This window comes from Taudactylus pleione, unplaced genomic scaffold (genome assembly GCF_031769625.1).
Source record: "Taudactylus pleione unplaced genomic scaffold, aTauple2 ptg001650l, whole genome shotgun sequence".
Taxonomy (NCBI): domain Eukaryota; kingdom Metazoa; phylum Chordata; class Amphibia; order Anura; family Myobatrachidae; genus Taudactylus; species Taudactylus pleione.
Window position 1 is genome coordinate 156292 of NW_028286047.1, and position 24497 is coordinate 180788.

Consider the following 24497-nt stretch of genomic DNA (forward strand, 5'->3'; position numbering starts at 1 on the left):
AACCTGGACAGATCCCAGGAAGATGAACACTCCTGCAGGACCAGTTTCCAGCTTGTCCCTTGTTTCTCCACTTCTGTTCCTCTACCTAATGAGCCTCTGCAAATTGGAAGAGCTTGTATTTTGCCTGAAGATCGAGAGAGGCGATTCAGAAACAAGCTATGTCTACATTGTGGACAGGCTGGGCACCTCACCTCCTTGTCACCAAATGCCCTGAATGCCTGGGAAACAGGAAAGCCTAACTGGTTATGACAGGGCCATGATAGGTCACCAAGAGAGAGTTTATGGTTCTGCACAAGAAGGATATTTCACAATTTATCTTTAGTAAATTTGCGAGATGAAAAACTCATGTGAGTTTGCAAACTCACTCAAATTCACACAAACTCGACCCTTAGTAAATTTACCCGAAAGAGTCTTTCTTTTTCTTGCTAGTTCTCAGGACCATGTTAGTTGCAATTCAAACTCCCAATGCTGACTCTTTAACTCGCTCTACTAACAAAGTTTCACCTAATGTGTCTCTTTCCCAGTGGACACGATCATTGACCCTGGTTCAGAATGGAATTTATTACCTCCCCACTTGTGTAAAAACGAAAGCTGCATACACAAGTAAAGATTTTCTGTCCAACCATCCAACTAGTTGATTGGTTGGAATGAAAATCTGGTAAGGTATGAAAGTAAATGACAATCAGCAATTTGCTCCCAAACGCCGGAAAATGGACAAAACTGTTGTTTGAACATATTGTTTAGATCAAACATTTAACAAACTTGTCTGACGCCATTTTCATCTGTTTTCTGGCATTTAGGAGCAAATTGCTGATCATCAGTTACTCCCATACGTTACCAGATTCCCATTCCAACCAATCACCTAGTTGGATGGTTGGACAGAGAATCTTTACGTGTGTATGCAGTGTAAAGCTGGCCACAACGTAGACCAACTTTCATCCAACCATCCAACTAGTTGATTGGTTGGAATGAAAATCTGGTAACATATGGGAGTAAATGGTGATCAGCAATTTGCTCCTAAATGCCAGAAAACAGATGAAAATGGCGTCAGACAAGTTTGTTAAATGTTTGATCTAAACAATTTGTTCAAACAACAGTTTTGTCCATTTTCCGGCGTTTGGGAGCAAATTGCTGATTGTCATTTACTTTCATACCTTACCAGATTTTCATTCCAACCAATCAACTAGTTGGCTGGTTGGATGTAAGTTGGTCTAGTGTGTGGCCAGCTTACCGGTAAGTGTTTATCAGCTCATCTGTTTCAGCTGTGAATGGGAGCAGAATGTAGGAAGACACTGGTTTTATAGTACAGAATCTTTGGAATTGCACATTGGAGCAGCATACAAACTAGCCTAGTCACTAGTCACTAGTCACACCGCTATCCATCCAGTAATTTTGGGGTTACCTTGGCTGCTGGTACATGCTCATACCCTTGATTGAGTTTGTACCCCCCCTCCAGCTCCTAACTGCCATGTCACAGGCTGTGTTTGAAAAATGACGGGAGCTGATTGGCTGATACCTTATCTCATTTCACTTTGTCTCTTAACAGTGATTAGTAAATAGACCCCTATCTTTTGTATTCTCTCTTCTAACTCCATATCTTCCAAAAACTCTCTCCTCTTCCTCTCTCTATCTCTCTCTGCCCTGTGTCGATTTCCTTTCCCACTCTGCTCTGTCTCTTTCCCTCTCTTTTCTCTCTCCTTATCTTCCTTACTCTCTCTCACTTTCACTCTCTCTCTTATTCTGTTCTCTGTCTCTCCCTCCCCTCGCACTCTCTCTTCTCTGTCATTATCTACCCCACACCCTCTCTCCTTTCACTTTCTCTCCCTTTCTCTCTCTCTCTTTACACTGTCTTACTCTCTCTCTTAATCTCTTCTGTCTCTTACCCTCTTGCACTCACTATTCTCTCTCATTATATTCCTCTACCTCTCTTTATCTGTCCTATATCACTCTCACTCTCCCACTCTGTTCTCTTTCTCTTGCACCCTCTTCTCGCTCCTTATCTTCCCCTCTCTCTCTCTCTCCGCTCTCTCCTCTTTCATTTCTCTCTGCCCTGTCTCACTCTACCTCTGACTCTCTCTCTCACTCTTTCTCTCTGCCAAGTCTCACTCTACCTCTGACTCTCTCACTCACTCTCTCATTCTCTCTGCCATGTCTCACTCTACCTCTGACTCTCTCACTCTCACTCACTCTCTCATTCTCTCTGCCATGTCTCACTCTACCTCTGACTCTCACTCACTTACTCTCACTCACTGTCTCATTCTCTCTGCCATGTCTCACTCTACCTCTGACTCTCTCTCTCACTCACTCTCTCTGCCCTGTCTCACTCTACATCTGACTATCTCTCTCTCACTCTCTCATTCTCTCTGCCCAGTCTCACTCTACCTCTGACTCTCTCTCACTCTCTCATTCTCTCTGCCCTGTCTCACTCTACCTCTGTCTCTCTCTCTCTCTCTCACTCACTCTCTCATTCTCTCTGCCCTGTCTCACTCTGCCAATTATCTTCTATCTGTCTGGCCCCCTTGCACTTTCCCTTCTCTAGTCTATTATTCCGCACACTCTCTTTCTCTCTCTCTCCCCTCCCTCCCTCTCTCCCTCTCTCTCTCTTTTCTGTCTTATGGTGCGTACACATGGGACGATATGCTCCATGAACGAAACCGTCCCGTGTGTCCCCGGCAGGGGTGAGCTCGGTGTCATTAACGACACTGAGCACACACACTGAACGAAATTAAGAATGATTTAGTTTAGTGCCGGACACCCTCCCTCATCCCCGAACACGTCCCACCTGACAATATGTCCAGCTTGGACAGGAAGTTCGGACGATGAAGGAAAACTACCAACTACACATGGGAGCGCGCATTGGTAGTTTTCGTTCATCGTTATAACTCTGAAACTGAACGAGTTTATGAACAACTTAACGATAACGACGTCGTTAACGACAAATCGTTAAAAAAATTGATACGTGTGTACGCACCTTTACTCTCCTCTACCATGATGTTCTCTCTCTTTCTTCCCTTCTTGAACTTTCTCTTCGCTCTACTTATCTTCCACACACTCTCCTCTCTCCACTCTTTCCTCTGTCTCTGTCCTGTCCCACTCTCATACTCTGTCCCCTCTCTCTCTCTCACACACTTTTCTCTCTCTCTCTCCTCTTTCCTCTGTCTCTGCCCTGTCACACTCTCACACTCTGTCCTCTCTCTCTCTCTCTCTCTCTCTCTCTCTCCTCTTTCCTCTGTCTCTGCCCTGTCCCACTCTCACACTCTGTCCTCTCACTCTCTCTCCTCTTTCCTCTGTCTCTGCCCTGTCTCACTCTACATCTGACTCTCTCACACTCACTCTCATTCTCTCTGCCCAGTCTCACTCTACCTCTGACTCTCTCTCTCTCTCACTCTCTCATTCTCTCTGCCCTGTCTCACTCTACCTCTGACTCTCTCTCTCTCTCACTCTCTCATTCTCTCTGCCCTGTCTCACTCTACCTCTGACTCTCTCACTCTCACTCACTCATTCTCTCTGCCCTGTCTCACTCTGCCAATTATCTTCTATCTGTCTGGCCCCCTTGCACTTTCCCTTCTCTAGTCTATTATTCCGCACACTCTCTCTCTCTCTACCCTCCCTCCCTCTCTCCCTCTCCCCTCCCTCTCTCTCTCTCTCTCTTTTCTGTCTTATGGTGCGTACACATGGGACGATTTGCTCCATGAACGAAACCGTCCCGTGTGTCCCCGGCAGGGGTGAGCTCGGTGTCATTATCGACACTGAGCACACACACTGAACGAAATTAAGAATGATTTCGTTTAGTGCCGGGCTCCCTCCCTCATCCCCGAACACGTCCCACCTGACAATATCTCCAGCTTGGAGAGGAAGTTCGGACGATGAACGAAAACTACCAACTACAAATGGGAGCGCGCATTGGTAGTTATCGTTCATCGTTATAACTCTGAAACTGAACGATTTTATGAACAACTTAACGATAACGACGTCGTTAATGGCAAATCGTTAAAAAAATTGATACGTGTGTACGCACCTTTACTCTCCTCTACCATGATGTTCTCTCTCTTTCTTCCCTTCTTGAACTTTCTCTTCGCTCTACTTATCTTCCACACACTCTCCTCTCTCTCCTCTTTCCTCTGTCTCTGCCCTGTCTCACTCTCATACTCAGTCCCCTCTCTCTCTCTCTCTCACACTTTTCTCTCTCTCCTCTTTCCTCTGTCTCTGCCCTGTCCCACTCTCACACTCTGTCCTCTCTCTCTCTCTCTCTCTCTCTCTCTCTCTCTCCTCTTTCCTCTGTCTCTGCCCTGTCCCACTCTCACACTCTGTCCTCTCTCTCTCTCTCTCTCTCTCCTCTTTCCTCTGTCTCTGCCCTGTCCCACTCTCACACTCTGTCCTCTCTCTCTCTCTCCTCTTTCCTCTGTCTCTGCCCTGTCCCACTCTCACACTCTGTCCTCTCTCTCTCGCTCTCTCTCTCTGCCCTGTCCCACTCTCATACTCTGTCCTCTCTCTCTCACACTTTTCTCTCTCTCTCTCCTCTTTCCTCTGTCTCTGCCTGTCCCACTCTCACATTCTGTCCTCTCTCTCTCTCACACTTTTCTCTCTCTCTCCTCTTTCCTCTGTCTCTCCCGTCTAACAGTCTGTCCTCTCTCTCTCTCTCTCTCTCTCTCTCACACACTTTTCTCTCTCTCTCCTCTTTCCTCTGTCTCTGCCTGTCCCACTCTCACATTCTGTCCTCTCTCTCTCTCACACTTTTCTCTCTCTCTCTCCTCTTTCCTCTGTCTCTCCCCTGTCTCACAGTCTGTCCTCTCTCTCTCACACTTTTCTCTCTCTCTCTCCTCTTTCCTCTCTCTCTGCCCTGTCCCACTCTCACACTCTGTCCTCTCTCTCGCTTTCTCTCTCTGCCCTGTCCCACTCTCATACTCTGTCCTCTCCCTCTCACACTTTTCTCTCTCTCTCCTCTTTCCTCTGTCTCTCCTCTTTCCTCTGTCTCTCCCCTGTCTCACAGTCTGTCCTCTCTCTCTCACACATTTCTCTCTCTCTACTCTTTCCTCTGTCTCTCCCCTATCTCACAGTCTGTCCTCTCTCTCTCACACTTTTCTCTCTCTCTCTCCTCTTTCCTCTCTCACTGCCCTGTCCCACTCTGCCCTCTCTCTCTCACACATTTCTCTCTCTCTCCTCTTTCCTCTCTCTCTGCCCTGTCCCACTCTCACACTCTGTCCTCTCTCTCTCTTGCTCTCTCTCTCTGCCCTGTCCCACTCTCATACTCTGTCCTCTCCCTCTCACACTTTTCTCTCTCTCTCCTCTTTCCTCTGTCTCTCCTCTTTCCTCTGTCTCTCCCCTGTCTCACAGTCTGTCCTCTCTCTCTCACACTTTTCTCTCTCTCTCTCCTCTTTCCTCTCTCACTGCCCTGTCCCACTCTGCCCTCTCTCTCTCACACATTTCTCTCTCTCTCCTCTTTCCTCTATCTCTGCCCTGTCCCACTCTCACACTCTGCCCTCTCTCTCTCACACTTTTCTCTCTCTCTCCTCTTTCCTCTCTCTCTGCCCTGTCTCACAGTCTGTCCTCTCTCTCTCTCACACACACTTTTCTCTCTCTCCTCTTTCCTCTGTCTCTGCCCTGTCCCACTCTCACACTCTGCCCTCTCCCTCTCAGCAATGCTATGTAACATGCAGTAAGTTCCTCTCTCATATGTCAGGTACTTATCACCTCACTGTCACACAAGTCTGGAGGTTTCCTCTGGAGCTGCCCCCTTGTCTTCTGCTCTTCCCCTCACCCCACAGCCCATCAGACCCTCTAATCATTTCTTTCATTACAGGAAAGAGAAACTTACTGTGACTGCTCTCAGCTGTCTCCCCTGTGTGACAACTCTGCCTTTATTACCCAACACACCCTTATACCCAGCACATCCTCATAAACCTGATATAGATATAAACATCACAAAGTCCAACCCTGTTTACCTCAGTCACTTACAGCAGAAACAGGAGCCGTATATACAGTCAGGTGCATAAATATTGGGACATTGACAGAATTTTCATATTTTGGCCTCTATTCACAACCACAATGGCTTTGAAATGAAACGAACAAGATGTGCTTTAACTGCAGACTTTCAGATGGACAATGACCCAAGCATACTGCAAAAGCAACCAAAGAGTTTTTTAAGGCTAAAAAGTGGAATGTTATGCAATGGCCAAGTCAATCCCCTGACCTGGATCCGATTGAGCATGCATTTCACTTGATGAAGACAAAACTGAAGGGAAAATGCCCCAAGAACAAGCAGGAACTGAAGACATGTGCAGTAGAGGCCTGGCAGAGCATCACCAGGGATGAAACCCAGCGTCTGGTGATGTCTATGCGTTCCAGACTTCAGGCTGTAATTGCCTGCAAAGGATTTGCAACAAAGTATTAAAAAGTCAAAGTTAGATTTAGGATTGTTTAGTTTGTCCCATTACTTTTGGCCCCTTAAAAGTGGGAGGCACATATAGAAACCGTTGTAATTCCTGCACTGTTCACCTGATTTGGATGTAATTACCCTCAAATTAAATCTGAAAGTCTGCAGGTAAAGCACATCTTGTTTGTTTTATTTCAAAGCCATTGTGGTGGTGAATAGAGGCCAAAATATGAAAATTCTGTCAATGTCCCAATATTTATGCACCTGACTGTATCTGCTACATGTCCCCAGACTGTGTGACGGACACTCACCTCATTTTTTGCTATGGTCCCCAGTTTTCGATCTCTAGGGTTTTAGGGGGCTGCTGTTTTGCTGAATTTACCAAGCTCAGGAACGAGAAGACTATATTAAAAAAACACAGAAGCGTCATTATAACACATCTTGGTCCCTCGCTTAGAAAAAAACACAGCGTCCCCACATTCATGGGAAACATCTTTCTAGGTCTCTAGAGGCACCGATGTATCTGCAAGGTCCAAAATGACAGCAGGGAAAAGAAGTGTCAGAACTAATGAAGAAAATAAATAAAATGGGGCAAAAGACACTTCTGTGGTTATTGCCAGAAACCATCATACAGTAACACTCAGAGGAAACATACAAATGTAATTGTAGCAGCCCAGGCTCTCGGCTTTGTAAGAAAAAAAATGGACATATAGGTATGTTCTGTTAGACGTGTAGGAGACCTTAGGAATTACACCTATAATAGTCCTTTGCCGCGCCCTTACCTGTTACTGCCAGTGCTGTGAGCTGGATCTATGCGCTGCCTGATCATGTTTACTAAACTCTCAATAGAGAAATGAGAAATACTTTTATATCATTGCACTGGTGCTTGCTACCTGCTGCCATATTGACGGATTCTATGGCACTGGAGGCTTAGAAGATTAGGTGTTATATTACTATATAACCTATGAAGCTATCACCATAATATACTAAATGGGGAACATAGAGATGACCCCCTCTAACAGTCAGATAAATGCACAGACACAAGGGATTTGCATAAAGCTCATACCCAGAATTTACATATCTCCGCCCTATTTTGAGTCTTAAGGGGCCTATCCATTAGCAGATAAATTGAACGATATACCATTCAATCGTTCAATTTATCTGCTATGAATAGGCCCTGAACGATGACAGATGCGCACTCCCGTGGCAGATAAATTGGATCTTTCATCTCTCCAACATGTTGGTCAATTAACGCTTATCGCTGCCAGATATTTGAAATATCTGGCAGTTTATATGCGGTAAACGACGAACGACAAAAGATATTAGCAGCAGCTGCAGAGAAAAAAATCCACTCCCTGAATGATGTCATGCGATATCGTTCATCCTTCATTGTTTGCAAAAATCTGTCATATACATGATATCGTTCAGCACAACCACCAGAATTTTCAAGGGATATCTATTGTCTTTCATCGCTCAGAAATACATCTGCTGATGGATAGGCCCCTTTATAGAACTCACACAGATCTTACTCAGCAGCGGGGTCAGAATCCCATCAGCTTACTGGCCTGATAGCACCACACAGATTTACTGAGCTCACACCCACTGCAAGGCCACAGAGAGACCATAGATTAGAATAGAATAGAACTATTAATGTTTTTACCATTAGAAGTATAGAAACCCCAGATTTAGAACATACAGCAAACCTGATGCAATCCCTCCCAAATAAATGACCTCTGACAGGTGGGTAACAATCCTGCCCAGATCATTAATATCTCTGCAGGCTTGTATAGTGTAAAAAATATTTGTAAAAATTGTAAAACAAAAAAAAGCTTAGTAGGTAAATCTGGGACATTGGTACACAACTATATACCCTGGGTGTGTACCCCCACAATCCTTTGGGTCCCAAAGCAATGGCACTTCCTGCACCCACTATAGCTACACCCATTATTGTAACAATGCACAATTAGTCCCACTTAAGCTGCATACACACACAACGATTTTGTTACCAATGATTTTATGAATGATTATCTGTCAGATTTTTTAAAATGTAATGAATGATTTTTATGAACTACAAACGATTTTTGCATATTCCCTTAATGAAAATCGTTCAGTTGACAAGTCTGACTGAACTACAAACTACAAACGTGAACGCGCATGAACGATTATTGTAACGATATCTTTTAACGATAATCGTTCAAAAAATCGTAGTGTGTGTGTGTACGCAGCTTAAGTGACTATTCATTGTTGTACCAGATCTATAAGGAACAGTATAATTACATGTACGGAGCAGGACAGTGTTCTGTATATGTTCCCAGTCTCCTTTCAATACTTACTAGACAATAAAGCACAAATAAGGCATTGTTGTAATAATTGTTTTATAAATGTAATGTACTAGTTTTATGATTGTATTAATAAATGTGGATTTAATTTATTGAAGCTGATGTTGAAGGAAAATAGGGAATAAGGGGAGTGGATAAGGGATAGGTAGGGAAAAGTACATTTGTGACAAAATGGCTTCACTGCCGGGAGATTCATGTCATATTATAGCATTTTATTACAAACTGTGATCTCAGAGATGTATATAACCTTCACCCTATATACAGAGCTGATCTTGTTGTAAAGCCTTTAGCGTGTATATATATAATGTACTAAAATGTTCTAAGACAAGAAAAGACAAGATAAGATAACATAAGATAAGATGCTTTGCCCGTTGATAGAGTCAGAATGTCCCGGACTTTGAGTCACCTCCCCAAACTCAAGCCGTGAGCTGTTGGCCAAACTCCACGTATCACATATTCTAATGTGTATCTTATATTGTGTGATGTGATTCGCTGGTTCAGATAAATCAGCCTAGTGACTGATAGGATGAATGTAACCAATAATCAGGGGTCAGTTCTTCATTCTAGAACTGTCCCCATACCGCATGATAATTCATTTGGATATCTTGTAATACAAAACCTTATTTCTGCACTTCAAACATTATTTTGTGAATCTGATTATTATTGGATTCATTGAGATTTCCATATTAATACATCAGTGTGACAGATAGATGCACACCTCCCAACATGACCCTCTCCAGGAGGGACACAATGCTCTGGTCCTGGACTTCCCTGGTAAGAGGTGATGCTGCAGCACAGTCCAAAAGTCAAATAGGGGAGTCACACCAACTGTCATTTCACACACTGCCCAACATCACTGGCTGGGACTCACTGGCAGTTGGTGTGACTCCCCTATTTGAATATTGGACTGTACTGCAGCCCCACCTCTGGAGCCTCCACCAATCATAAATTACCAGGGAACACCAGGACCAGAGCATTGTGTCCCTCCTGGAGAGGGTCATGTTGGGAGGTATGGAGATATTTGTGGTGTGCAGTGCACATGAGCCCCTGGATCCAGGGGGACCCACACTGCAGACCCTGCACCCATACTTTTTTATACTTACCTCCCCAAAGACCCACATCGGCCAGAGTACCGCTACACAAAGCCCCTGGAAAATGGCCACCGTGGCCATTTTTCCAGTGTTTTTCGCATGCGCAGTAGAGAAATCACCAGGAAAATGGCTGCCGCACCATTTTCCTGGTGTCCTGTGCACGCACAGTAGACTCAGGGCACAGACTAGTGCCCCAGTCTACTGCTGCTGTAAGTTTGCTGGTGGCGTCGGGGAGAGAAGAGAGGGCCCCGGACAGGGAATGCACACGGGCCCCCTCCTCTCTTATACGCCCCTGACAAGAGATGGACATTAAAAGCTGTAATACACTGACTGTTACAATAGTCAGAGGGAAAAGGTAGAGCTCTGTCACACACAATGACACTAAGGTGATGCTAGAGACTATTTCCACTTCAGCTATTGTACCTGGATGTAGTGACGTATACTAAGGGCGGAAGAGCAGTTTCCTGCCCACACAGTCAGCAAAAAAAAGAAAGTTAACCCCTCGCGGGTTCACTACGCTCGCCACATGGTTGTATTCCCCCTCTATGCCCACATGGATGGTAGGGAATGACGTTGGACACTGGCTGTTGACGTCATGGTCAATCTATGGAAGATGATCTAGCTGCTTCCCTAAGGTGATGTGTACAGAGATGAGAATAGACATTTAGCTGGGACACTGGAGGAGAGATTGGATTGCTGAGTCTATGTTACTTCTAGTTCTTCTGTTAGGTGGGAACAATCAATGGGAATATAATGGTCCATAATCTCTACTCGCCCTAGTGGGGGATCCAGTACATCCTTCATTTCATAATTTAAACCCTTTCAATATTGATGTTACTTTCAGTGTCTCCCACAAACTCTCTACATTCACGTATACTCTAAGACACAGCGTAAGCCCAGTCACAGACTAGATAAAGAAGTCTCAGCAGTTAAGACACAATATGGATTATCAAAAGCTTTTCCAAAAAATTCTAGAAATAATGGACATTGGGCCTGATTCAGAGGCGCTCGCAAAAAGCGAGCACTCACTCTGAATCAGGGCGGGCGCTGGTTTTTTTAGTTGCGGCCTCCTGGCCGCTCGCATAGCTGTGGGTGACCACCCACAGCTATTGCGACCGGGCAGGATGATGGTCGCGATGGTCAAGGCCATCGCGACCATCGAGCTTGCAACAAGACCCTTGTGGTAGGGTCTTGTGGCCGCAAGCCCCAGAGAGCTTCTGGCTCTAATAGAGCCGGAAGCTCTCTCACTGACATCACTGGTGATGTCAGTGGGGCCGCCCACAAACGGCAGGCGTTTGCTTGGGAACGCCTCCATTTGTGAAGCCACCCCCCGGCCATACCTACAAAACGGGGCGAGCTGTTGATCAACATCGACAGCCGCCCCTTTTGTAGTGAGCCATGGAGCGAGTGCTTGTTGCACTTGCTCCGGGGCTCGCGCACGCACAGTGCGCATGCCGTGCATGCGCACTGGGCCACAATTGACCCGCTTGCGAGCGCTATGCGCTTGCGAGCGGGTCTGAATCAGGCCCGTTGGTCCAGAGCAGGTTACTGCTCAGGCTGATGTGTCCTCTTCTGCAGTGTAAGGATGAGCCTCACCTACAGAGAGCCCGAAGAATATATACGAGGATACCTTTTAAAAATATGCCAGCACTGCGACAGAATCTGGTGGCACTATCCTCATGACATTCTCAGGAAGCTTGGTGACTGGCGCTGGGTCAGGGCTTGGGCAGGTAATACAGCTCAGACTGTTATGGTGCACACACACAATGATTTAGTAAGTGAACGATTTTAGTAAATGATTTTCGTTCATTTTTTCAAGGTAAAAATGAACGAAAATCGTTTACTAAAATCATTCACTCACTAATGTAATGACCGATTTTTTTGAACTACAAACGATTTTTGCATATTCCCTTACTGAAAATCGTTGAGTTGGTCAGTCTGACTGAACTACAAACCACAAACTACAAACGTGAACGCGCATGAACGATAATCGTTCATCGTTCTAACTCAGAAAGTAAACGATTTTTCCAACGATTGAACGATAAACTATATCGTTATCGATAATCGTTCAAAAAATCGTTGTGTGTGTATGCACCTTCAGTATTACTGCAGGGGCTGCTTGTAATTTATCATTCCTTACTTGCATATCAGCCAGTTGTCCTTGTAGATATGGAATAGATTAAATGAGAACCACCTCTGAAGACTTGGCCAAAGGCCATCTTTCCTATGGCAAGGCTATTTCGTTAAATTGCAATCAGCTGGAACGCAGGATGGGTTAACATCTTTCCCTTTTTCAATCGATTGCAAATTGCACGATTGCTGCAATCAGTCTCTGATGTATGGGGGTCTTAAGATTAAAGTCCAAGGTCTTGTGCAGTGGTAGTCAAGCCTGGTCCTCAAGAGCAACCAACGGTGCATGTTTTGCAGGTCTCCTCACAGAATCGCAAGTGATATAATTAGCTCCACCTGGAGATCTTTTCAAATGTGTTAGTTAGTAATGAATACACCTGTGCACCTGCTAGGTGGTCTGGAAAACGTGAACTGTTGGTAGCTCACGAGGACCGAGGTTGGCTACCCCTGGTCTAGTGCATAGGGTTTGGTATCTGACAACAGTGTAGCTAAGCAGGAGCAGAGTCAGGCATGGAGCAGTGGGTACAGGCCCTGATTCAGACCCGCTCGATGCCGCAGGCAGGGTCTGTGGGCGTTTTGTTTGTTTTTTCTCTCCAGACCGCTTGCAAAGCTGCGGGTGTCCAACCACAGCTTCTGTGAGCGGACTGGAGACCGTTGCGATTATCACGACCATCGGGCTTGCGACGAGACCCTGGGGTAGGGTCTCGGCTGCCGCAAGCCCGAGTGGACTTCCTGCTATAATAGAGCAGGAAGTCCACTACTGACATCACTAGTGATGTCAGTAGGTCCTCCCACAAATGCCAGGCGATCCTTTGATTTTTGATGGTTCAATGTACTCAAACTTTGTCTAAGGCACAAATTATTAAACATATTGTATAAAATCACCTTCAGGCTGTGTGTATAAGGTGTATATGAAACAGAAATGAATTTCATGTATGTACACAAACTTTGCTTGAGCCACAAAATTATTGAAAATATTGTATAGAATGACCTGCAGGCTGTGTGTATAAGGTGTATATAGCACATAAATGCATTCTGTGTGTATATTGGGGTCCTATTCCCAAGATATTTCATTATGGCATGCAATTATTCCAAAATACGGAATATTCCAATATCCAAAATACCCCTGGTCCCAAGCATTTTGGATATGGGAGACTCAACCTGTATATACAGTATATATATATTATAATATAATATATATTTGGTTTCTCATAGAATTAGATTAGAGCACAGGTTCTCAAACTCGGTCCTCACAGGAGGAACCCAAACAATGCATGTTTTCCAGGTCACAGAATCACAAGTGAAATAATTAGCTCCACCTGTGGATCTTTTAAAATGTGTCAGTGAGTAATGGATACACCTGTGCACCTGCTGGGTGACCTGGGAAATGTGTCAGTAAGTAATGGATACACCTGTGCTCCTGCTGGGTGACCTGGGAAATGTGTCAGTAAGTAATGGATACACCTATGCTCCTGCTGGGTGACCTGGGAAATGTGTCAGTGAGTAATGAGTACACCTGTGCTCCTGTTGGGTGACCTGGGAAATGTGTCAGTAAGTAATGAGTACACCTGTGCTCCTGCTGGGTGACCTGGGAAATGTGTCAGTAAGTAATGGATACACCTGTGCTCCTGCTGGGTGACCTGGGAAATGTGTCAGTGAGTAATGAGTACACCTGTGCTCCTGCTGGGTGACCTGGGAAATGTGTCAGTGAGTAATGAGTACACATGTGCTCCTGCTGGGTGACCTGGGAAATGTGTCAGTGAGTAATGAGTACACCTGTGCTCCTGCTGGGTGACCTGGGAAATGTGTCAGTGAGTAATGAGTACACCTGTGCACCTGCTGGGTGACCTGGGAAATGTGTCAGTGAGTAATGAGTACACCTGTGCTCCTGCTGGGTGACCTGGGAATGTGTCAGTGAGTAATGAGTACACCTGTGCACCTGCTGGGTGACCTGGGAAATGTGTCCTGTGTGGGGTCCTGAGGACAGAGTCTGAGAACCACTGTATTAGTGCACTGATTAAGTCATTAAGTGTCAGGAATTTGTTTTAACATATATTTATATTATAAGCTGTGTCAAAAGGTGAAACACCCCCCATTGAAGGTGATGATTAAATACACGTTACACACACACAACACGGGAGATGGTCCTAGAAGGGGTGCGTGGGGCTAGAGAGAAGGAGGCTCTGGTAAGAAGGTAGGTAGCCGCGAGGTATCTGCATGGACATGTGAGTGACGGTATAAATATCCCTGGAGCTGCAGCGACAGTTAAGGTGTATACACACGTAACGATTTTTTTACCGATTTGTTGTTAATGACGTCGTTATGTCGTTCAAAAAATCATTCACTTTCAGAGTTATAACGATGAACGAAAATCATCAATGCGCGCTCCCGTTTGTAATTTGTAGTTTTCGTTCATCGTCCCTTCTGACTGTCCAACGTGACGATTATCGTTCAGAAAATCGTTCATGTTTACAGAACGAACGATGAACGATGGCCATTCACTGTATGCATGCTAACGAAATCGTTCATCGTTCATGAAATCGTTCACTATAAAACACCAAATCGTTCATTATTTCAAGGGAAAAACCTGAAGGGAAATCGTTAACGAAAATCGTTGGTAACGCAAATGGCTACGTGTGTCCGCACCTTGAGACTCCTGATCCCCCTTGTGAGCTAACTGACGTGGTCACTCGGCTGCTGGTGGGTTAGCGGGCTGCTGAGGAGATTAGCGTCGGTGGAGCGATGGGGATAGGTTTGCCAGGGTGGGCTTAGCGGAAGGCAAACTCCCCCTGGCTGGAATAAAACAGTCCACTGAGGGAGAGACCCATTTGGATTGACAGGAGGCGGGTTTGGATAACAGGCCGACTCCGTTGTATTATACTGAATCAGCTGTAGCTGCACAGTCCAGGAATCCTGCATGACGGAGGTGGTGAGCTGAATGTAACCTGACCACACTGGGTGATAGATAGATAGATGGTGATAGAGTGACACTGCAGGCAGACAGGTCAGCGGTCACAGGAGGGGAATGCAAATGCCGACAGAGTCAGTCACCTTCAATATAATTGCCCATTCAGAGCACTATGTATTATATAGACTACGTCACTCTAAATACAAAAGTTATTAAGGCAGTGGAAGGCGTACAAGATCTCATGGGGAAGCTGATTATTTGAACTGTGGGGCTGAATCAGAGCGTTCTTTGTTTTGTTTTGTTTTTCCGCCTCCAGCCCGCTCACAAAGCCGCTGATTGGCTGGCCGCTCAACACTAATGATAGCTCAAGGCCGGAGCTGTCATTACTGATACTGTTATGCTGTGGCGTCTTGTTACAGTGTCTCCGGGGTCCTCTTTGGAATACTGCGGAGAACATCGTGGGACAAAAGGTGAGTATTGGTTCTTTTTTTACAGGTACAACCATTGGATACTTTATGTTGAGAAGGGGACGTGAACATCTGGGAGCAGGTAAGTATGTGTGTATGTATGTAAGTAATAAATCTTTATTTTCACGGTGTGTGTTGTGTTTTTTTACACATTTCTTTACAGGTGAACTACAAGTACCAGTGGCCCCTTAATTCCCTGCATGCTGGTACTTGTGGTTCTCCAAGTACCAGCATGCGGGGGAGGCTTGCTGGGACCTGCAGTTCTACTGTAAAGACAATGGCCCTCATTCAGAGCCGGACGCTCTGAGCAGAGCGCACGCTCTAAATGAGGGCCGTCCTCCATAACTATGGAGCGTCCTCCTGGACGCTCGTATAGCTGTGGGTCACCACCCACAGCATATACGAGCGTGCAGTTTGATGGCCGCGATGGTCTTGACCATCGCGACCATCGAAACTGCGTGCCGGAGCCTGCGGTTGAGGTTTTCAACCGCAAGGCCCGGAGAGATTTTGGCTCTATCAGAGCCGAAATCACTCCCACTGACATCACTAGTGATGTCAGTGGGCCTGCTTCTGACGGTAGGCGTTCCCTTAGGAACGCCCCCATCAGGGAGGCACGCCCCCGGCACGCCCACCAAAGGGGGCGTGCTGTCAATCAACATCGACAGCATGCCCCCTTTGATCAGACACAACGAGCGAAGGAAAGTCCTTCGCTCGTCGTGTCTGGCGCATGCGCACGACGGAGCTCCCTCCGTCGTGCGCATGCACAGTGCAGAACATCGACCCACTTGCGAGCGGACAGCCGCTTGCGAGTGGGTCTGAATCAGGCCCAATGTTGTTAATTCAATTTTTAACACTACACCTACACTATCAACCCCGCCACCCACTGCCCAGGGTTGGCGGGGATAGCCCCGGGCTATCAACCTAGGCCAGGGGTGCCCTGGAGAGGGGCTCCCCTTTATTGGAGGGTTCCCCAACTCCCCAGGGATCCCTGGCCTGGGCTGACTACCGGTCAGGGCTGATGTTGCGGCTGGGGGGCCCGGTGAAAGGGCTCCCCTGGCTGTGGCATCAGCCCCCCGCTAGAAAGGGTCCAGTGCTGGTTTTAATTTTAGGGGTACCCCTATGCAAATTTTTTAACCCCAAAAATTAAAACCAGGACTGGCCCTGCAGCCTGGTGCTGGTATCTAATTTACGGGGGAACCCTATTCATTTTGTTCCCTGTAATTTTAGGTACCAGGACAGGCTGGCAAGTCCGGGGCTGGTTAGTCTTTTGGGGGGGACCTCACATCATTTTTTTATAATAATTAGCCCAACTTAAACAAGTAAAAAAAAATTATTTGTGTATGTTTTCACCCAAACTCGCAGCTCAGGAGGTGAGTGTTTAAAACTTCTATTTCACAGTGAGTTTGCCACAATCTCACACAAGATTGGAAACTTGAATCTCAGTAAATTTGCGAGTTGCATCTTTTTCGTCTAAAGTACTTCTGATTTTAGCCAATGGTGAGTTTTTTCGAGTAAACTCACATGAGTTTTAATTGAAAAAAGAAAACTCACTTCAAACTCACTTGAGTTTGTCTTTAGTAAATTTGCGAGATGAAAAACTCATGTGAGTTTGCAAATTCACTCAAACTCACACAAATTCACACAAACTCAACCCTTAGTAAATTTACCCCTAAGAGACAAATGCTTTATTGTGTATTACCTTACCTTACACCGAAGCTCTCGAAGATCGAAACCTGTGAGGAAGAAAATTGTATAAGTTTGAGTGTACCAGGTAATTACCACAAAAGCTGCATACACACACAACGATTTTTTTAATGAACGATTTTAGTAAACGATTTTTTCCCTTGAAAAAATTAACTAAAATCGTTTACTAAAGTTGTTCATTTACTAAATGTCATGAACGATTTTTATGAACTACAAACGATTTTTGCATATTCCCTTAATGAAAATCGTTGAGTTGACAAGTCTGACTGAACTACAAACGACAAACTACAAACGTGAACGCTCATGAACGATAATCGTTCATCGTTTGACTCAGAAAGTGAACGATTTTTGCAAACGATTATCGTTAAACGATATTGTTTAACGATAATCATTAAAAAAATCGTTGTGTGTGTATGCAGCTATAGACATACATTCTACACTAACAGTACTCAGGTGGGTTTTCCCAAGTTGGCCCACTCTACAGGTGCCCATACATCAGAGGGGGGTTTCCGCGATCCTGCGACGTGATTGGAAATGAAGATCTGCCAGGTGGAAACGCCGGCCGGCCACCATCGATGGTCAGCGATCTGTCACGGGAATGCTGAAATTTTCAATATTAAATGTCCCTGATTAGACATTCACGATAATTTTTTGATTGCGATCGTCAAATGTTGGATTTCTGCGATCCTGCGATGCCGGGTTGCAGCATCGAGGGATCGCGGCAATCCATCGCAGATGTATGGGGCCCTTACCTCTGTATATATACTATAATAATTAGCTTGTGTGGAGGCACTAAACACAAATACCCTAGAGCAGTGGTGGCGAACCCTGGCACTCCAGCTGCTGTGGGACTACATATCCCAGCATGCACTGCCAGAGTTTTGCTATTATGGAATGCTAAAACTGTGGCAGTGCATGCTGGGATATGTAGTCCCACAGCAGCTGGAGTGCCAGGGTTCGCCACCACTGCCCTAGAGTATAGATAGGGTTACACTAATAACCAGCAATGTCTGCTACTTTGTAATGTCTTTTTATTCCTGAAGAGGTGGAGATCTGAGATCAGATAAAGAGACAGTTGCCGCTGTACATATATAGACTGTAGATGTAGACGCCAAGATTCAGGAATGGTGAATAACTCTTCATCTTCGTTACTTAGGAATGGAAGAAAGCGTTACAATGGTCTAACATGGGTTTCTCCCCTGTGGGAGAGGGATGATCCCTGGCTATTTTATACTAACGCCTTAATAGTGGGTTTCAAGTGAACTTTTGATGGACCCAGCTAGGTTACTTCTGCATCCTCTAGTGTTCTGTGCTAGAGACAGGGTACACAAAGAGTGGAGTAATATACTATTCAGATCCATCCTCACTCAACTCAGCAGAACAGTGAAGCTTTAGTGGAAACCTTCTGGCAAGACTTGACTGACCATGTAAAAGATGACTTTGCTTCCTGAGAATTATCAACTACCTTGGATGAACTGGTTTCTCTGAGCAACAAAACTGATCTCCAGAACCTGGATAGATCCCAGGAAAAAGAAGACTCCTGCAGGACCAGTTTCAAGTGATTCTCTACTCCGGTTACTGCACCTAATGAGCCTCTGCAAAGTGGAAGAGCTTGTATTTTGCCTGAAGATCGAGACAAGCGATTCAGAAACAAGCTATGTCTATATTGCAGTGAGGCTGGGCACCTCACCTCCTTGTCACCAAATTCCCTGAATGTCTGGGAAACAGGAAAGCCTAAACTGGTTCTGACAGGGCCACGTTAGGTCACCAAGAGAGAGTTTATGGTTCTGCACAAGGATAATATTTCACAATTTGCTCACAACAGAGCATCACCAGAAAAAGCACCAACAATTTATGTCTGATATATTCCCATTAGCACAGGAAATGTATACAGCGGGTGGTGCACCCAGAGTCAGTATGGTAGTACTGAGAACTGGCAAGATAAGAAAGACCCTTTGTTGGGGCACTCTTAACCGAAACTGTTAAAATATAACTTTTAATTGTTTAGATCACAACGCACTAGCTTATCATTATAAGAAGCAAAACACAAACTTATAATAGGGATTTTAATATATACACAAAACGCAAATCCAATCCTGATCCCCCCCTTTTATTCTCCGTATATCGCATACTCCACAATGGATGAGCAATGTACTGTTCTACCCCTGTGAGGCGCAAATTAAGGAGGGGAAATTCTTAGATTGGTAAAAAATGACAAATGTCATACATAAATGACAGACATGTGCGTCTCATAGGTATAAGGGCAAAAATATTATAAATAATTATCTAATTATGACAAAATTGTATATAATAAAATTGTAATTATTAGACACATTCTTACACTTTATATATATATATGCTTCCAAGGCTTACATTAATTTTGTTACATTTTGATCAACACATGAAAGATTATTGATCTGACACGCTGTCACTATGGGTGACCAACCATGATTAAAGTGGAAAATTGATGACCAAAAAGTAATTAGATGGTATGTATCAGCAATGGGGTATACAGTATGATATAGATGGTATGTATCAGTAATAGGGTATACAGTATGATATAGATGGTATATATCAGCAATGGGGTATAGATATGATATAGATGGTATGTATCAGTAATGGGGTATACAGTGTGATATAGATGGTATGTATCAGTAATGGGGTATACAGTATGATATAGATGGTATGTATCAGTAATGGGGTATAGTTATGATATAGATGGTATATATCAGCAATGGGGTATAGATATGATATAGATGGTATGTATCAGTAATGGGGTATACAGTATGATATAGATGGTGTGTATCAGTAATGGGATATACAGTATGATATAGATGGTATGTATCAGCAATGGGGTATACAGTATGATATAGATGGTATGTATCAGCAATGGGGTATACAGTGTGATATAGATGGTATGTATCAGTAATGGGGTATAGATATGATATAGATGGTATGTATCAGTAATGGGGTATAGATATGATATAGATGGTATGTATCAGTAATGGGGTATACAGTATGATATAGATGGTATGAATCAGTAATGGGGTATACAGTATGATATAGATGGTATGTATCAGTAATGGGGTATACAGTATGATATAGATGGTATGTATCAGTAATGGGGTATAGATATGATATAGATGGTATGTATCAGTAATGGGGTATAGATATGATATAGATGGTATGTATCAGTAATGGGGTATACAGTATGATATAGTAATGGGGTATACAGTATCAGTAATGGGGTATACAGTATGATATAGATGGTATGTATCAGTAATGGGGTATACAGTATGATATAGATGGTATGTATCAGTAATGGGGTATACAGTATGATATAGATGGTATGTATCAGTAATGGGGTATACAGTATGATATAGATGGTATGTATCAGCAATGGGGTATACAGTATGATATAGATGGTATGTATCAGCAATGGGGTATACAGTATGATATAGATGGTATGTATCAGTAATGGGGTATAGATATGATATAGATGGTATGTATCAGCAATGGGGTATACAGTATGATATAGATGGTATGTATCAGTAATGGGGTATACAGTATGATATAGATGGTATGTATCAGTAATGGGGTATAGATATGATATAGATGGTATGTATCAGTAATGGGGTATAGATATGATATAGATGGTATGTATCAGTAATGGGGTATACAGTATGATATAGATGGTATATATCAGCAATGGGGTATAGATATGATATAGATGGTATGTATCAGTAATGGGGTATAGATATGATATAGATGGTATGTATCAGTAATGGGGTATACAGTATGATATAGATGGTATGTATCAGTAATGGGGTATACAGTATGATATAGATGGTATGTATCAGTAATGGGGTATAGATATGATATAGATGGTATGTATCAGCAATGGGGTATACAGTATGATATAGATGGTATGTATCAGTAATGGGGTATACAGTATGATATAGGTGGTATGTATCAGCAATGGGGTATACAGTCTGATATAGATGGTATGTTTCAGTAATGGGGTATACAGTATGATATAGATGGTATGTATCAGTAATGGGGTATAGATATGATATAGATGGTATGTATCAGTAATGGGGTATAGATATGATATAGATGGTATGTATCAGTAATGGGGTATACAGTATGATATAGATGGTATATATCAGCAATGGGGTATAGATATGATATAGATGGTATGTATCAGTAATGGGGTATAGATATGATATAGATGGTATGTATCAGTAATGGGGTATACAGTATGATATAGATGGTATGTATCAGTAATGGGGTATAGATATGATATAGATGGTATGTATCAGTAATGGGGTATATATATGATATAGTTGGTATGTATCAACAATGGGGTATACAGTATGATATAGATGGTGTGTATCAGTAATGGGGTATACAGTATGATATAGATGGTATGTGTCAGCAATGGGGTATACAGTATGATATAGATGGTATGTATCAGCAATGGGGTATACAGTATGATATAGATGGTATGTATCAGTAATGGGGTATACAGTATGATATAGATGGTATGTATCAGTAATGGGGTATAGATATGATATAGATGGTATGTATCAGTAATGGGGTATAGATATGATATAGATGGTATGTATCAGTAATGGGGTATACAGTATGATATAGATGGTATATATCAGCAATGGGGTATAGATATGATATAGATGGTATGTATCAGTAATGGGGTATAGATATGATATAGATGGTATGTATCAGTAATGGGGTATACAGTATGATATAGATGGTATATATCAGCAATGGGGTATAGATATGATATAGATGGTATGTATCAGTAATGGGGTATAGATATGATATAGATGGTATGTATCAGTAATGGGGTATACAGTATGATATAGATGGTATGTATCAGTAATGGGGTATAGATATGATATAGATGGTATGTATCTGTAATGGGGTATACAGTATGATATAGATGGTATGTAACAGTAATGGGGTATAGATATGATATAGATGGTATGTATCAGTAATGGGGTATAGATATGATATAGTTGGTATGTATCAGCAATGGGGTATACAGTATGATATAGATGGTGTGTATCAGTAATGGGGTATACAGTATGATATAGATGGTATGTGTCAGCAATGGGGTATACAGTATGATATAGATGGTATTTATCAGTAATGGGGTATACAGTCTGATATAGATGGTATGTATCAGTAATGGGGTATAGATATGATATAGATGGTATGTATCAGTAATGAGTATAGATATGATATAGATGGTATGTATCAGTAATGGGGTATAGATATGATATAGATGGTATGTATCAGTAATGGGGTATAGATATGATATAGATGGTATGTATCAGTAATGGGGTATACAGTATGATATAGATGGTATGTATCAGCAGTGGGGTATAGATATGATATAGATGGTATGTATCAGTAATGGGGTATAGATATGATATAGATGGTATGTATCAGCAATGGAGTATACAGTGTGATATAGATGGTAGGTATCAGTAATGGAGTATACAGTCTGATATAGATGGTATGTGTCTGCAATGGGGTATACAGTATGATATAGATGGTATGTATCAGCAATGGGGTATACAGTCTGATATAGATGGTATGTGTCTGCAATGGGGTATACAGTATGATATAGATGGTATGTATCAGTAATGGGGTATAGATATGATATAGATGGTATGTATCAGTAATGGGGTATACAGTATGATATAGATGGTATGTATCAGTAATGGGGTATAGATATGATATAGATGGTATGTATCAGCAATGGAGTATACAGTGTGATATAGATGGTAGGTATCAGTAATGGAGTATACAGTCTGATATAGATGGTATGTGTCTGCAATGGGGTATACAGTATGATATAGATGGTATGTATCAGCAATGGGGTATACAGTCTGATATAGATGGTATGTGTCTGCAATGGGGTATACAGTATGATATAGATGGTATGTATCAGCAATGGGGTATACAGTCTGATATAGACGGTTATTTACAATTTAGGATGCTAATAGCTGACAGAAATGCCACCCTGGAATAGTACCCAGGAGTTTAAAACCTGATGAATGGTCAGTTGTAGAAAGAGTTCCTAAAGTGGCCCATAATCAGTCAAATTTAATTCTGATCTCATAATACAGTATATCCATTACAAACGTTGTAGTTATTTTATTGTGTGCAAAAATTCAGATCTTGGTTAACGTTGCTACGGGTAACATCCCAAAGCAATCAGTGTCACAGAATAGCCCCTGAAAAAGATGATTATCCTGTGGGTTGTGTTACAAGTGTGCAAGAAATATGTACCTATTCACACAACGTGTTAGTAAACTAAAATCACATTCATCATAACATTGTATTATATACAAAAACAATAATTTAGGACTCATTGTCACAGAAAAAAGCTCCTACAGTCAGGGCCGGCTCCAGGGTTAATAGCGCCCTGTGTGGCCGCGCGTGTCCGAAATTGGGAGTGTGCTCTAATTAACATAGGCGCCCCCTTACACGACGTTATTTGAGGGGCGTGCCCACACGGCACGCCTCCAAATAACATCTGGCTGGGGGGAGCTTCACTAGTTGGGCTTCCCCCGGCCTTCTCACGGCACTGAGACTCCGGAGACCGGCACTGCCGCACTGCTGTGGCGGTGGGGGTCTGCAACCTCCCGATTTTACCACCCGCGGGCCACTTCAGCGTACGGGTGGAACAGTGGAACACTACTGTCCCGCTGACATCAGGATGTTGGGGAGGGGTGCGCCCTCTATGAGTGGCTCCCCTGTTCGACCGCTCAGGTCGAACACCCAAGAGCCGGCCCTGCCTACAGTGTGTCAGCATTGAAAATTATTAGTGGTAAATTGCCTGTTGCATCACAAATCCTGCTATTACAAACAGTACTTTTACTTTTGGTCAGCAATTTTCCACTTTAATCATGGTTGGTCACCGATAGTAACAGCTTGTCGGATCTGTAATCTATCGCGTGTTATTCAAAATGTAACAAAATTAATGTAAGCCTTGGAATTATATACACAAAGTATAAGACTTTATGAATAATTACATAGAAACCAGGAGATTTGTGTAACAATTTTATTATATACAATTTTGTCATAATTAGATCATTATTTATAATATTTTTGCCCTTATACCTATGAGACGCACATGTCTGTCATTTATGTATGACATTTGTCATTTCTTACCAGTCTAAGAATTTCCCCTCCTTAATTTGCGCCTCACAGCGGTAGAACAGTACATTGCTCATCCATTGTGGAGTATGCAATATAAGGAGAATAAAAGGGGTAATCAGGATTGGGTTTGCATTTTGGGTATATTATAAAATCCCTTATAAGTTTGTGTTTTTCTTCTTATAATGATAAGATAGTGCGTATGATTTTAATCTAATCAATTAAAAGTTATATTGTAACATTTTCTAAGAGTGTCCCAACAAAGAGTCTTTCTTTTTCTTGCTAGTTCTCAGG

General features: G+C 43.2%; 1 pseudogene; it reads right to left on the reverse strand.

The window, feature by feature from the left end:
* The window catches only part of LOC148442035 (up-regulator of cell proliferation-like), a 100966-nt pseudogene that overhangs the window by 74854 nt on the left and 1615 nt on the right, over positions 1-24497 (reverse strand).